The following is a 16,845-nucleotide window of genomic DNA, read 5'->3' as shown; positions in this document are numbered from 1 at the left end:
CTATTTGCAAACAGCATTAAACCACAACAGCCTGTGAGTAACTTGCAGTCTGTTCAGGCTTTATGCTGTTTGCTGCTCAGCAGTATCTTAGGGTTGGCAATTAAGCCTTTGAAACTAGAAAACAGTAAGAAAGGTCTCAAATTTAAGATATAGCTTTCTAAGCGTCTTCAAATGCGTGAAAATACATATCTTAGTGGTAAAGGGTTAAAGTTTGGAGGCTTCTTACTGACTGCAAACAATGTGAGACAGTGTTGGTAAATATATAGTGTACATATTTGACATTAATTTTGTTAATTTACCATCCAGTTTCACATCTTTCACAGTTATTAAAAAACACTTTAGACAATTTATCTAATCAATATAATTATTTCACAAGCATGAAAGTAATAACAGGACTAAACATAGCTTCACTGACACTATATTTAATGACATCATTTTTGTTCATTTAGTTATGAACACTTATTTTGAAATAGTGACTTTTCTGGCTCTAGGGACAAATAGAGACCTATCATGGGAAACTTTGAAATTAAAAATACGAATTTTGTACTAAGAGGATGAATTGCCCCATTAGTGCAAAAAGATACCTCTTACCTTATAATGTCAATGTGACATGGTACCTTTTTGCACCAATGGGGCGAAATGTAGGTCATTTTCTGTTGTTGGCTCCTGTTATTTTAGGAAGTCAAGTGTATATTATAGTCATTGTGAATTATTCATGAATCCAGAATTTAATGCTATTAAAATTAATGCGCTGGAACTTAATGTTAACTAAACAATTTTGTTTCCTTAAAATAATAAAATATTTATAGGGCTTTTTGTGCCAATTTTCGAAAATTTAAGAAAAAACATGTTGTTTTTAGGCACCATGACAGTTTAGAATAACTCAAAATACTTTGTCACATATAGGCTGGAAGTATTTGCACACTTTATGCTTGTGAAGGTCTTAGTGCCTCTTTACTAATGCATTGCTTTTTAGCCGGATTTTTTTCGAAAAAATCTCGGCTTATAGATTGATGTTGTCGGGGGGGGCGGGCGGGCGGGCGGGCGGGGTGGCGGCATGCTCGAAAATGTTAAAGTTCTTATTTCATGGTATAACTTTGGTATGCTTGGACCTAGAGTCTTCAAACTTGACATGAAGGTTGGCCAGGATTAACAGATGACCACTGGTCATTTCAAGGTCATTCATTTGAAGGTCAAGGTCACTGTGACCTTCAATATAAAAAATGTTAAAGTTCTTATAACTTTGGTATGCTTGGACCTAGAGTCTTGAAACTTGACATGAAGGTTGGCCATAACTAGTTAGTAACCACTGGTCATTTCAAGGTCATTCATTTGAAGGTCAAGGTCACTGTGACCTTGAATGTAAAAATGTTAAAGTTCTTATTTCATGGTATAACTTTGGTATGCTTAGACCTAGAGTCTTCAAACTTGACATGAAGGTTGGCCAGGATTAACAGATGACCACTGGTCATTTCAAGGTCATTCATTTGAAGGTGAAGGTCACTGTGACCTTCAATATAAAAATGTTAAAGTTGTTATAACTTTGGTATGCTTGGACCTAGAGTCTTGAAACTTGACATGAAGGTTGGCCAGAACTAGTAAGTAACCACTGGACATTTCAAGGTCATTCATTTGAAGGTCAAGGTCACTGTGACCTTGAATGTAAAAATGTTAAAGTTGTTATAACTTTGGTATGCTTGGACCTAGAGTCTTGAAACTTGACATGAAGGTTGGCCAGAACTAGTAAGTAACCACTGGACATTTCAAGGTCATTCATTTGAAGGTCAAGGTCACTGTGACCTTGAATGTAAAAATGTTAAAGTTCTTATTTCATGTTATAACTTTGGTATGCTTGTACCTAGAGTCTTCAAACTTGAAATAAAGATTGGCCAGTACTAGAAGATGACCACTGGTCATTTCAATGTCATTCATTTGAAGGTCAAGGTCACTGTGACCTTCAATGTTAAAATGTTAAAATTGTTATAACTTTGGTATGCTTGGACCTAGAATCTCAAACTTGACGTAAAGGTTTGCAAGCACACTTAGATGACCACTGGTCATTTCAAGGTCATTCATTTCAATGTCATTCATTTGAAGGTCAAGGTCACTGTGAACTTAAATGTTAAAATGTTAAAATTGTTGTAACTTTGGTATGCTTGGACCTAGAATCTCAAACTTTGCTCATGCCTTGAAAAGTACTTACATTTCATTTTGACCTTTGAACAATATTTCAGTAATTTAAGTATTGCATTGACAAAAACACGAAAGGTACTTTCCTGTCATTTAAATCAAAAATCCGGCTTCAATGCGGTCATCTCCGACCGCGGAACTCTTGTTCTGTTTGTGCGACAACCAAAACTTCTGAGTCAGCAATGTCTCAAGTAATTAAGCTTGGTATTTCAGTGTTTTTTCCTTTTGATTATCTTCTTTGACATCCTATTAGTGTTCCCGATCGCCTTCTGCTGTTGCTGTTTCTAAGAACTTATTTGACAAATTAATTATGTAAGCTTTCATCTTTATACAGATATGATCTTTTAGACTTGGAGAGTATCTAGAAATGTCCGTCTGTCGCGTGTTACCAAAGCAGCGAAATTAAAGCCATAAGACTGGAGCAGTTTCAAAAGAATTTTTATATTTGCTGTCTTTTAATCTTAAGAGGACTCTGTTCATGAAAACGATGTTTCTTTTTATGATGGTTATCTCATAGACTTCAAAGAGAATATATTGGGTAATAATTAAATCTCACCTGAGCCGTAAGAAGTGCCGAGGAAATAAGTTCCAGAAAAGGCCTTTGTAATATATTTTCTGCTTATTAATCAGATGGGATTTCAAAGACAATAATGTCTCAGTCAAGTGCTTGTACATCTTGATTGGTTTACTGAGTTTGATTTTGCCTGTGTTTGTTTGTTGCCTGATGATAACTCAAGAACGCATATGCCTAGGATCATGAAACTTCATAGGTAGATTGATCATGACTCGCAGATGACCCCTATTGATTTTGAGGTCACAAGGTCAAAGGTCAAGGTCACGGTGACCGGAAATAGTAAAATAATTTTCGGATGATAACTCAAGAACGCTTTTGCCTAGTTGTTAAATAAATCAAAGCGGCGCAGTAGGCGGCATTGTGTTTCTGACAAACACATTGTGGTAAAAGGTCAAGGTCAAGGTCATCCTTTACGGTCTTAGGTGAAAAAATACAGATTTAAGGGAAGTAATAAGCTTTAAAAAGGGAGAAAATTATTCAATATTGAACATAGCCACTTTATATATTTGGCATGCATGTGTATCTCATGGAGCTGCACATTTTGATTGGTGAATCTACAGTCACAGTAGTGGCTTTTAATTTTTTGCTACTAAAAATAGAGATTTGTTACAGACAATTATTTTCAAGGGAAGTAATTTATATATTTATAAATCTCATATTATATATTTCCTTACCAAGCATTGAAGTTCTTTTCACAGTTACTGTACAGGTTTATTATTATGCCCCCCTTCGAAGAAGAGGGGGTATATTGCTTTGCTCATGTCGGTATGTCTGTCTGTCCGTCTGTCTGTCTGTCGGTCGGTCCATCCACCAGGTGGTTGTCAGACGATAACTCAAGAACGCTTGGGCCTAGGATCATGAAACTTCATAGGTACATTGATCATAACTTGCAGATGACCCCTATTGATTTTGAGGTCACTAGGTCAAAGGTCAAGGTCACAGTTGAAGGTCACAGTTACTGGAAATAGGCATTTTAAGGATTAAGTATGGTTCAAACAAGGGAAACAACTACCGTTTATGCAATTTTTTTTTGTTACAGCATTTGCCACCCTTAAATTCATTTAAAATCTCATTTTCTGGCGGACCATCGCGGGAAGTGCCCGTGCATGACCTGAGGTGGTTCGCTGGGAACCTCATTTTATTTTATTAAAGTTTTTTCATTTAAGTATACAACCTTATATGTTTCTTTTGTCATTTTTTTAATTATTAAGGAAGTGTGGTTACAATACTCTTTTTATAAATTGAAACAAACAAACTCAATTCAAAATACTTATTCAGACCCGCTTTAATTTAGGAAGGTGACTTTTATTTGTTAACAACTTTAAACTTATAATTCTCTCTGTTTTTCAATAACATCATATACATATTTATACGTGCAGACGTGAACAAAGACAGTGATATAAATTAAGCGTGCATACGTAAAAAGACTGATATCAATTAAAAAATATTATTGTGTTTCTTATAACTGTGTTAATATTACCTAGCATACTAAGTCACCTTTATTTTGTTATTGTCTATTTAATTATCTTAAGCGGGTACTTGGGGCACTCTACACCCCAAGTTACGTTTGAATAAATTTTATGAAAAAGAAAAAAAAATATTCTGGTTATGATCTCTTTTAAACCACAGGCCTTGGTTGTCAGTGATGTCTGACATGGTCATAATTTACTGTAACACCCCCCCCCCCCCCCCCCCCCCGGTTGGATTGGACAAAATTCAAGGGAAGTAATAACCTTTAAAGGGAGATGATATTTCTATACCTGTCAAATGCTAAGTAGAAATTTTATTTCAATGCAGCGCAGAAGGGGGCATTGTGTTTCTGACAAACACATCTCTTGTTGGGTCACTAGGTCTTGGCCTTAGTAGATATCCTTCATTTAATGTGAATTTGTTTCAAGTAGCTGATTACTAGGTATCTGTCTCTTGGGACAATGGTATAAGTAATCCCTTGAAGTGAGGCATCAAAGGCGACTTTGAATCTTAATTAGTAGATGTATTGGAGATTATAAGACATGAAAGGAGGTTGACCTCTGGATGTAAAAGGCTATAGATAAACTTGACTTAAACCGACACCAGGGGATCAGTTTTGGTATTCATTCATACATGATGTTTAAAGTCTCATTGTTATTTATAATGCATACTTTTAAAGCGGGTATATACAATTTTTTATATGTGTTTAATTGTAATATATTGATAAAATATGTTACAATAACACAAAATAGGCAAGAAAAATTATACATTAAAACCGAATTTCATAAAATGCAGCAAAGACAAATTAGCGCCCCGAGCCGATAGTGACGTACATATTTTCCTACAATAACCAAAGCATTCGTCTTTGTATTATAAACCGTTAAACTACGAGGTGTGTTCAAGAAGTTCGTGGATTTTCGCTATAACTTATTAGTTTGCTGGTAAAAGTCAATGAAATTCACATATTATACAAACCAATTATCACGGACTTTATATATAAGCTAAAAATGCATGAATTCCATAAAGCGCGTTTGAAACGCGTTGCCATAGAGACCTCAGTAACAACATGCGGTGCACGCGTGTATTTTATTATAAGTATGACCATTACGCGAATTTAAATTTGGTTTAAATGTCGTTGATAAACAGAATTTACGGCAAATTTCACGTTACAGCGCCTAAGTCCTCCTTACCCCTATGGACTTCCGCGTCTTCCCAGAAGTTAAATCACAGTTGCGCGGTATTCGCTTTGCAAGTAAACAGGAACTTACAGTTGCAGCAAAGCGAATCGTGTCATCTTTTGACGCTGACTGGTATAGAGACACTTTTGACAAGTGGATTTCCTGACAGGAACTTACAGTTGCAGCAAAGCGAATCGCGTCATCTTTTGACGCTGACTGGTATAGAGACAATTTTGACAAGTGGATTTCCCGACACATAAAGTGCATGCACGTTGGAGGTGATAATGTGGGACAGATTTGACAGTTGTTAACTTCATAACGTCATTGACGTTGAACAGAAACGTTACACGTGCGTCGGTGTGCGCATTGTGCACATGTTTAACTCTGATTTATATTTATTGTTTTATGTATTTCCATGATATTTGGAGAGTAGATTTGGAAAGGACGAAATATTCTTAACATGCTATTTGTTTGTCCATTTATGTTACCAAATGAAAGTTATAGCGAAAATCCACTAACTTCTGGAACACCCCTCGTAAGTTTAGATGCACATCGTACATGTATGGTATACATGCTGGCGAATTCGGCTGTACAGCCGTTTTTAATTTCAGAATTAAATATCTGGCTTATTTTGCATTTTTCGACGCATGTTCTTCTTAACTTTTATTTTAATTTATATTGAAATATATATATAATAAGTTTTTTACACAGTTTATATAAATTCATAAATATTTGACCAAATCGTATATACCCGCTTTAACCATTGATGCTGTTTATTTCATTAAAGGAAAATCTTTGAATCTTAATAAGTAGATGTATTGGAGATCATAAGATATGAAAGGAGGTTGACCTCTGGATGTAAAAGGCTATAGATAAACTTGACTTAAACCGACACCAGGAGATCAGTTTTGGTACTCATTCATACATGATGTTTTAAGTCTCATTGTTATTTATAATGCATACTTTTAACCATTGATGCTGTTTATTTCATTAAAGGAAAATAGTTGTTTTTATGTGACAGAAATAATTTAAGGAGCACTGTGAAAGACGTTTGAAAAAGCCTGTCAGATATCTTAATAACCCTTCCATCATAAGAAGCAAAGTGGTAATGGCTTTTGCAACCAGCATAAAACCAGAACAGCCTGTGAGTTACTCGCAGTCTGTTCAGGTTTTATGCTGTTTGCTGCTCATCAGTATCTATTAGAGTTGGAAATGGAGCCTTTAAAACTTGAATCTATTAAGAAAGGTCTTAAATTAAATATAAATTTTTAAGTGTCTACAAATTTGTGAAAATACATATCAAAGTGGTAAATAAATAATTGTAAAGGGTCTAAAACAGAAACATAACTGTTGCATGCATGCTCATTTATACTTAAATTGGGTCATACATAGTTTCATTAGAGGCATGACATACCGTAAAACGTTGTGTATAACGCGCATTTATGTATAACGCGCATCTACTTTTTAAAGCTAAAAAATCGGGAAAAAAAGTTTTTGAAGCAAAAACGGGGGAAAAATTTCGTACCGCAGGCTAACTGAAAATCGTTATATTTACATTGCCGATCTTACTTATTCTTTTATTGCTTCAATTATAAATTATTTTTAAAACGATAACGATACAACTAGTTGGGTGTTTTTTTAAAATCATATTATGCGTAAAAATAAATGTTTGGATTTAAATGAATTATGCATGAAATGCACACTTTCCACGAGGATACCATCAAGGTTTTCATCATATGTCTCCGAAGTAACTGTCCACGATTTTATCGTGGAGTACACATAACGGATGGATTAGTTATAACTAAGAAACTAAGAAACTGACATTATTGATCAGTATTGTCACCTGGTTATTCATGCATTACTAATTCACAACCGCGCGTTTTATTTACAATGCCGATATCATGCGTTCTTTTCGAGTGTCTAAAATTGACAAGAGACTTTAACGACTCAAACTTCTCAACACCATCACAACATTACCGGCGATAAACAAACAATGGAGGTGTGAAGCCGTTTGCCGGTTCGCATGTTTTGATAATAGCCCAGCTACACAAAACTTGACAGGTGACGCAAATTGCTCAATAATCACATCCTCAATCTTGACAAGACGTATGTAAACGTGTAAACAAACACAGCATCAATTTTATTAACACATTTGAAAAGCAAGAAAAATAATCTTAAATATATCGGGAAATACCTTGCCAACATACTATTGTAAATCGACAAGTGCCCCCAAATAAATTGTGTAACCCTAGTACAGTAGGGTATAATATTGTGGGAAAAGTAAACAATAACATTTAAATAAAAATGGCTTCCTCGTTTTTCATTCTCTTCTTCAAATTTATTTGATTTCAATGCTCTGTACGTACCTGAAAAAGATAGAAAATATATATGTTAACTTTATAATGTTTGTTCATCTTATTCAGATCGTCGATATAACACTATTATTAACATAGTTACAGTTAAAACACCGGAAAACAGAATGATGCGAATTACCTCTACTGGGTAACTGACAGCGAAAAAATGTCTTGGCATGGCTGTAGTTGTGCATAACGCGCATCAGGTTTTTAAAATGAAATATTTGGGTAAAAAAGTGCGCATTATACACAACTTTTTACGGTAATACATTTCCTGTGACTTTTAAGTCCTGCACAGAAATGCCTTATCTGGTGTGTTTTTCCCTTCAGAACTATTCTAATTATGCTCATTTTGTGCTGGAGATTCTGTCCCATGGTGTCTTACTGGCTGCTGCTAATTGAAGTTTTCCATGTTGAAACCAATTTGAAGACGGGATGGAATACTTAATTCTCTTGAAGAGCTGGGAATGAGATTTCCCTTTCTGATTGGTTTGTTACTAAATTATGTTTGCTGCCTTACATCCAATTGGTCGGTTACAAACTGATGTTTTCTGTCTGATATTTATTTTTGAACTTCTTTTTAAGGATGGTCACTTTTGTGAAAAGAAATGTGCAGGTATTTATCATTTAATTGGTGATCATGTGTCTTGGTGATAACGAAATTCATCATATAAATTAATGTAAATCATAGAAATCATACACAAGTACTTTTTATCCGCCCTTTTTAAAAACGGGACGTATTATAGTTTCACCCTTGGTGGGCGGCGTCCACAGCAGTGTCCGCTCTCTAATTCAAATAGTTTTCATCCGATCTTCACCAAACTTGGTCAGAAGTTGTGTCTAGACAATATCTAGGTCAATTTCGAATATGGGTCATGCTGGGTCAAAAACTAGGTCACAGGGCCACTGAGCGCATGAGGATTAAGCATGGTGTCTGCTCTCAAATTGAAGTAGTTTTCACACGATCTTCACAAAATTTGTGCAGAAGTTGTGTCTAGATGATATGTAGGTCAAGTTCAAATATGGGTCATGCCGGGTCAAAAACGAGGTCACGATGTCACTTAGTGCATATCAAGCATTTAGAATGGTGTCCGCTCTCTAATTGAAGTAGTTTTCATCCGATCTTCACCTAATTTAGTCAGATGTTACGTCTAAATGATATCTATGTCAAGTTCAAATATGGGTCATGCCGGGTCAATAACTAGGTCTCGAGGTCACTTAGTGCATTTCAAGCATTGAGCATGGTGTCCAAAACCTTTGAACGGGCGTATCTTGTGACAGTTTGGCACTCTTGTTAGAATATAATTTCATTCAGTATTATGAAGGATTGATAATGATGGTTGTGATTCGGCGTAATGATGTATACTATATATATATATACATCCGGCATGAACAACATTTATCATACTTAAATCAGCTGAATGTTTTTACTTAATTTTTAAAGTTATATAAAATCTGATTTTCATAGATTGTTGAAATTTTTAAATCTCAAACACTTATGATAGCCTAGGATTCTCATTTATAAGCTTGATAATAATGGTTATAAGAAACAGCTATACAATTACAGGTATGATTAGGTAATTCAACGGTTTGATAGAAAGTTATTTTGCCCTTCACAAAACACGTTCAAGTTGTGATAGGTTTACATGGCTATTTACCCCCCGCCCCCCCCCCCCCTCCCCCCGCCCCATTAAATCAACCCATCCAAAAAATGAGAAAAAAAGACATAAAGAAAATGTTTGATAATTTAAACCCTTTTCCACTTGGAAGCAAAGTGAAAATGGCTATATGCAAACAGCATAAAACCAGAACAGCCTGCGAGTAACTCGCAGTCTGTTCAGGTTTAATGCTGTTTGCTTCTCATCAGTATCTATGGTTTGGAGATGAAGCCTTAAAATTTGAATCTAGTAAGAAAGGTCTTTAATTAAATGCAACTTTCTAAGAGACTACAAATGCATGAAAATGCCTATCTTAGTGGTAAAGGGTTAAATACTGCAAAGGTTATGGAGAACATTGAACTGAACCTCCAGCCAGTAGCATTGTTCTTATTTCACCTTCACTTTCTGTTCTTGTGACGTGTTGTTTGTTTTGTACCTGTCTTAACTCAGGTGTGTTAAAACATAAACAACATAAATAATCAAGATGTAAAAAGACTGGTTTGACATACAGAATGCTATTAGGTCTGTTTCATGTTTGTTAACTTAATTGTATGCATAGTTCTCATGAATGGGGTCACAAACAGTAGGATATTATTTTTAGTCGCAATTTATCATCTCCACAATATAATCGCCCCCTTGTTGCAAAAAGGTAACCACGTGACATTGAAATAAGAAGGCACATGCTACCTTCTTGCACCAATAGTGTAAATGTGATGACTGTTATGTTGGAGTAACAATTATAATAAAGTAAAAAATACGTGTCTTGCTCTGGAAAAACGTGGCTTATTGCATGTGCATAGTGTCGTCCCAGATTAGCACGTGCAGTCCACATAGGCTTATCAGGAAAGACACTTTCTGTCTAAACTGGATTTTTGCTATAAAGAGATTTCTTTTAAACAAAAATACCATTAAGGCATAGCGTTGTCCCTGATTAGGGTGCGTCGACTACAAATGAAGATGATGATGATGATAGTGATGAAGATTGTGGTGATTATGTTGTTGTTGATGTTGAAGTTGTTGATGACAACTGATAATGATAAATATTATTTGACGAAGAAAGGACATGTTTAACAAATTTGTTGAAATAAGATTTTATTTTTGTAGCAAAAGAAGGAACATTTCTTAACTATAACACTTTCTTTTGTGTTCTCTTTGCTTCAAGTTTCTTTATCATCTGAACAATATTTCCTTTGAACATTGGATTGGGGAGAGTGGTGATTCATAGAAAATGTCTTCAGGTTAGAAGTGTCTGAACAATTTCCATAGTCTGGGGGAAAATTTGGTGCAATTTGTGTAATGATAATTGAAGTTTATGATAACCAATCATGGACAGATCCTGCAAGGAGGAGACCCTGTGACATTTCTCTTACATTAATGACAACCTGACATGGGAACTGATTTAACATATGAGCCTTGCCCAGTGGAAAGGAGGTTTAATGAATGTGCGGAAAGTGTTGTCCCAGATTAGCCTGTGCAGTCCCCACAGGCCAATCAGGGATGACACTTTCCGCTTTTATGATAGCTTGTTTTAAGAAAGTCTCTTCTTAGCAGAAATCCAGTTTAGGCGGAAAGTGTCGTCCCTAATTAGCCTGTGTGAACTGCGCAGGCTAATCTGGGACAACATCTGAGTAACTCGCAGTCTGTTCAGGTTTTATGCTGTTTGCTGCTCATCAGTATCTAAGGGTTGGAAATGAAGTCTTTGAAACTTGAATCTAGTAAGAAAGGTCTTTAATTAAATGTAACTTTCTAAGGGACAACAAATGCCTCAAAAACATATCCAAGTGTTAGAGGGTTAAGCAAACCTCTAGCTTATGTGATCTAAACTTACATCAGCCCCTCTCTGTTATTCCTACAGCAAACCTTTGCCATTAACTGCTCTGTTATTCCATAGTAAAAAACTTTAGTTTAGGTCATTTCTACCCATTCACCCCTTCTCAGACTGAGTGGAGTGTAACCGATACTATGTAATAATGTGAAAACTAAACGAGCTTACAAAAGAGTTCAATGTGTGCTTTCAAATTAAACACTCACAATGTAAAACTTATCAGTGTAAGGATTTTAAACCTCAGGTTTTATTCGGGACAAGAGCAACATTACTAATGTCTTTAAAACGACTTTTCCCAACATCAATTTGCTTAAAGAATTTTTATTAATTGACAAGTACTGGTTAGGACCTTGGGCTTTTGTGAATGAACATTGGTAGATAAAATGTTCAATGGAAATGCATGGTGACTCATTCAGTTGGGCTCAGACATTGTTGGTTTTATTGCGATTTTATTTTATGGATACTTGATATGTATCTTCAAATGCAAGATACTGGGGTATATTAAGTGTTTGTAGTGTGTTTTGGTGCTTGACTGTCTGATTGAACAAATTTGTTTGAACTCTACAATACGATCTCTACACTTTTGATGTTTGATTGTCACTTTGCATCTACATGCAAGAGGGATTGTGTTTGATGTCCGGTATTGGCGTCATTACATTTGGCGCTATGATCCAACTTTTAAATATATATTTTATGACATTTAGTGTTAGGTTTAGCCTTATTTAGTTGTACTTAATAACATAAATAAGTTTTTGTTTTAATGTCAATGTCAATTAACATGCATGCAAAAGACAAACAAGAGCCATCGAAAATTGAAGCAATTATTGAAATTCTATAGATTATTGAGACATTTTAATTGATTATGACTTTTTTGCACTAACCCTTTACAAAAGTTCTGTTGGTCTTGAGTTCAATGGCAGTGCTGATAAATTCTGAACATGCAAAGTACTGGTTCTACCCAGGTAATGGATCCGAGTGTCTCAATAAGCCTCTACCTTCCAACTTTTAAAAAATTATGCATGAACACATTAGAGCCGTCCATTATTTATGTTTTGGCATGTATGCGCTTGTTATCATAAACAAAAAAAAATCATTTAGTTTGTTATATTATTATTGTAGGGATAATATAATACACTGTAACTCCAATATAACGCGGATGACGGGGTCCAAGCCACGCAACAGCGTAATAAATGGACAGCGTTATAAGTTTTGAGCTTATTTATTTAAGGGGGCTATAAAAACAGGTATAGTATAGCCTATAATATAGGTCCTGTGTATTGTCAGAGACATAGATATCTGCGTCTCTGGTATTGTCATGCTGTGTTGTGATCCGAAAATACATGCATATAAACCGAATCGAACGATAACAGTATACATACCGCTTTTCTAATGTGCACATTTATCCGATAATCCAATATAATTACAACATCACTTACGAAAAAATAATGTTAAACATTTATGACAAGAAATATGTTTACGAATTTCGTAAACAAATTCATATGCCTACACCATTTTTCAGAAAAAATTAGTACAGTGCATTATGGGACACAGCTTTCATTGGACGAGCGAATTTAAATTTAGATTGAATGCAATACAATACATGTACAAAGAAATATTTTATTGCGTCATACACAGCATGTAAAAAACGTGCTTTCCGTTGACTTTCTGATAACGGGCAAAAATTTAAGTGCATTTCTGTTAACTATTACACTGCGTTAGAATGTAAATAAATCGTCAGGATTTTTTAAATTTATTTTTCGTATACGTACTGAAACATTAAACACACACAGAGATATTTTTATTTATCAAGCATGTGTAGCATATAATAAACGATAACACACTTACACAGCCATAGTTTATACAATGAAATATAATACACGATAATACAAAAGATAAACAGGTAATCGTTTTAAATAACTGTAATTTGATAATTATTCCGCTTGCACTTGCCTTATTGAAATTAGCGCACCGAACCGCTCTGATAGGGAATACATGTACATGTAATAAACACAGACTCGCGAGTTTTCACACCTTTATTGACATTACACAACAGATTAACACCAATTAGCTGTCGAGTGTCGTTTAACCTCTAATCGATTAAAATCAGTTAAACGGACGGATAAAGCAATCAAGCTGTGATCGCCGGCTTCTTTGAGTTTTCTGAAAATACATGAAGTTGCATAACATGGATTTGAATCAGAAATGGAAGGTTGGAGAAAAAACAGGATCCAAGGACCCCCCGCGTTATATTGGACACAGCGTTATAACGGACCGCACTATATTGGAGTTACAGTGTATGCATATTGTCCCAGCTAAGCCTTTGCAGTCCTTTTTTTCATTCAGGACAGTAGAAAAACATAAAATATAATTATGATTCCAAAGTGAGAAATTCAGTTTTATTCAGAAAAAATAGAAAAATGCATTTTTAATGAAGTTATTTGCGAATTCCGTTTGCTAAACAAGGATTAGTTTCTCAGCCAAAGTTTATGCCAAATGTTACTGGATGTCTATCAATGGAAGCTGATAGAATGTGTTTGATGTAGCCTGAAATTTACAGGTACTTTTCACCTTAGCAAAATGATATTCATAACAGGCGGTTGGGAGATAAGAGTAGACAGAAATGATCAAAGCCACTTTGACCCTGGTACATTCACATTATTTGCACTTTGATGTTTGCCAGTACAGACATACCTTGGAGTTGTTTTTCTTTCTTTAAAAAAAAAAGTTTTTGGTTTGCCAACACTCCTTTAGGATTGTGCAAAGCAAATTAGTGTTATAAACATGACTGCATGTAGTGTTACAAACATGACTGCATGTAGTGTTACAAACATGACTGCATGTTAATTTGCATGTTTAAAGATATATTTTTGTGACAGGAAAAAAACGTATGGTAATGTAAATAGGAACTTGTATCGCCTTTGTAGTCAGTCAGGGGACACTAATATAGGAGTTTTCCCTGAGTCAGTGGCTAAGATTTTGTTGTTTGCATCCGCTTTCACTAGTGTGGAGCATTGCAGATAATTGCAATTTGTTTAGATATGCAGTGAACAAAAACCATTACTGTGCATCACACATTTTCGGAGTTATTGCAGTTTTTACATGTTGATTCTTGTTTTTTGTCTGGAGCATTACACTAATATATGAAGTTATCATCTTGAAGATTCAATAGTATATAATATTATTATCATTTGGGAGAAGTACTGTGTTCTCAAACTGTGACTGTGCACCTTAAAATGTTGAGCGTTTCTTGACCTTTGTAAAAACGGTGTTTAATGCATGGCCTAATGTGTCATCCCAGATTAGCCTGTGCAGTCAACACAGGCTCATCAGGAAAAAATCCACGTTAATATTTTTTGTTATGCGCCCAATCGAAGAAGAGGGGGTATATTGTTTTGCTCATGTCGGTCCGTATGTCCGTCCGTCCACCAGATGGTTTCCGGATGATAACTCAAGAACGCTTAGGCCTAGGATCATGAAAATTCATAGGTACATTGATCATGACTCGCAGATGACCCCTATTGATTTTGAGGTCACCAGGTCAAAAGTCAAGGTCACGGTGACCCGAAATAGTAAAATGGTTTCCAGATGATAACTCAAGAACGCTTATGCCTAGGATCATGAAACTTCATAGGTACATTGAGCGTGACTTGCAGATGACCCCTATTGATTTTCAGGTCACTAGGTCAAAGGTCAAGGTCACAGTGACCCGAAATAGTAAAATGGTTTCCGGATGATAACTCAAGAACGCTCAATATGCCTAGGATCATGAAACTTCATAGGTACATTGATCATGACTCACAGATGACCCCTAATGATTTTCAGGTCACTAGGTCAAAGTTCAAGGTCACGGTGACTGAACTTAGAAAATTGGTTTCCGGATGATTACTCAAGAACGCTTACGCCTAGGATCATGAAATTTCATAGGTACATTGATCATGACTCACAGATGACCCCTATTGAAGTTCAGGTCAAAAGTCAAGGTCATGGTGACTTGACACAGTAAAATGGTTTCCGGATGATAACACAAGAAAGCTTACGCCTAGGATCATGAAACTTCATAGGTTCATTGATCATGACTCGCAGATGACCCCTATTGATTTTCAGGTCACTAGGTCAAAGGTCAAGGTCACAGTGCCAAAAAACGTATTCACACAATGGCTGCCACTACAACTGACAGTCCATATGGGGGGCATGCATGTTGTACAAACAGCCCTTGTTTAAATAAAGTCTTCTTATCAAAAATCCAGTAAAAGTGTTGTCCTGATTAGCCTGTGCGGACACTTTATGCAATGCATTTTACACCCTTTAATGGTATATGAGATACCAGTACAGTGTCTGCCTTTGACCACAAGGTCATTGGTTTGATCCCTGCTATGTGAGTACTCTCAAGATCTTTCTGAAGACAAGAACTGGTTCTAGGCACAATCCATTCAAGAGTGTCACTGAACAAATGGAAGGTTTTTATGGGATCAAGCTTTAACTCTTTCAGTGCTGGAACCAAATTTTGAAGGCCTTTGCAAACAGTTTGGATCCAGATGAGACGCCACAGAACATGGCGTCTCATCAGGATCCAAACTGTTTGCTATTCTGATAGTATTGTTTGAAAAAAAATCGAAGAAAATGCTATTTTTAGAAATTCAGCAGACAACATTTTAGCAGAGCACAAATTTCCCAGCATGCAAAAAGTTAATAAATTAGTTTCCACTGAGATACAACATGCATTATACCTTTGTATGCATTTTGTTTCTGGCACATTTGTGACAGAGGACTACATAGCAGCTATTACAGATGACAGATTCATGGTAGGCAGGTACTGTGTGCATCTAGACAATGCAAGCATGTTGAAGGCATCAGCTTTACAAGACCACATGGTAATTATAGTGGCAGTGATAAACGCATTTCACAGGTCCGCGGCACATTACTTAGCACAGTGTCAGCATTTAGGGATTCCATGATGGAAGATCAGTGGGATGAATATGTACAGGGTGACAGAGTTGTTGACTGTTCTGAACATTCATGCAAAAAAAGACTGAACAGTTTAGCATGTGTTGAATGGGTACATGTGACTTTGTCTGCCGTTTGTGCGATTGATAGGGTTATGTATGTGTAAATGGTTGGGATATGTATGTGTGATTTGTGAATAACAAATGATTGTCTGTTTTTTTGTCTAGCGGTTAAGCCATTATTTGTGTGTGTATGATATGGTACTCACACTCAAAGCTGATTTGATTTTGATAATACTGGTCTTGCATTTGATTTTGCCATTACTCAGATTTCTTATGGCCTTTCTCACGTCTTTGGTTTAATACATTTCCCTCACATCATTGTATGTATTAGATTAGATAAAATTCAGAATGGTCTTCATAATACGGATAGTTATGATATCGACCTTTGGTTTATAGTGCAAAAGTTTTAAACAAAAGGGCTTTTGGTGAAATATTTCTCATTATTAGAGGTGTTTTTTGGCTTATCGGGTACATTCCAGGATTTTCACCTGTTTGTTCAATGATTAACTTTATATTGAAGACATGTGGGTTTGAGCTGTTTTCTACAGTGATAAGGTGCCTTTGAAATTCTCAATCAATCTCTGTCACTA

The 16,845-nt window shown here is 35.7% G+C and overlaps 2 protein-coding genes across 5 annotated transcripts in view; both read left to right on the top strand.

The window, feature by feature from the left end:
* LOC127844187 (protein naked cuticle homolog 2-like) overlaps positions 1–16,845 on the top strand; it is a 99,852-nt gene that overhangs the window by 68,045 nt on the left and 14,962 nt on the right. The window lies entirely within an intron of this gene.
* The window catches only part of LOC127844207 (repressor of RNA polymerase III transcription MAF1 homolog), a 505,514-nt gene that overhangs the window by 480,819 nt on the left and 7,850 nt on the right, over positions 1–16,845 (top strand). The gene's annotated exons all lie outside the window — the stretch shown is intronic.

This window comes from Dreissena polymorpha, chromosome 9, assembly GCF_020536995.1.
Source record: "Dreissena polymorpha isolate Duluth1 chromosome 9, UMN_Dpol_1.0, whole genome shotgun sequence".
NCBI lineage: Eukaryota > Metazoa > Mollusca > Bivalvia > Myida > Dreissenidae > Dreissena > Dreissena polymorpha.
Note: the sequence above shows the minus strand (reverse complement) of the source record. Positions and strands in the feature narration are given on the sequence as shown.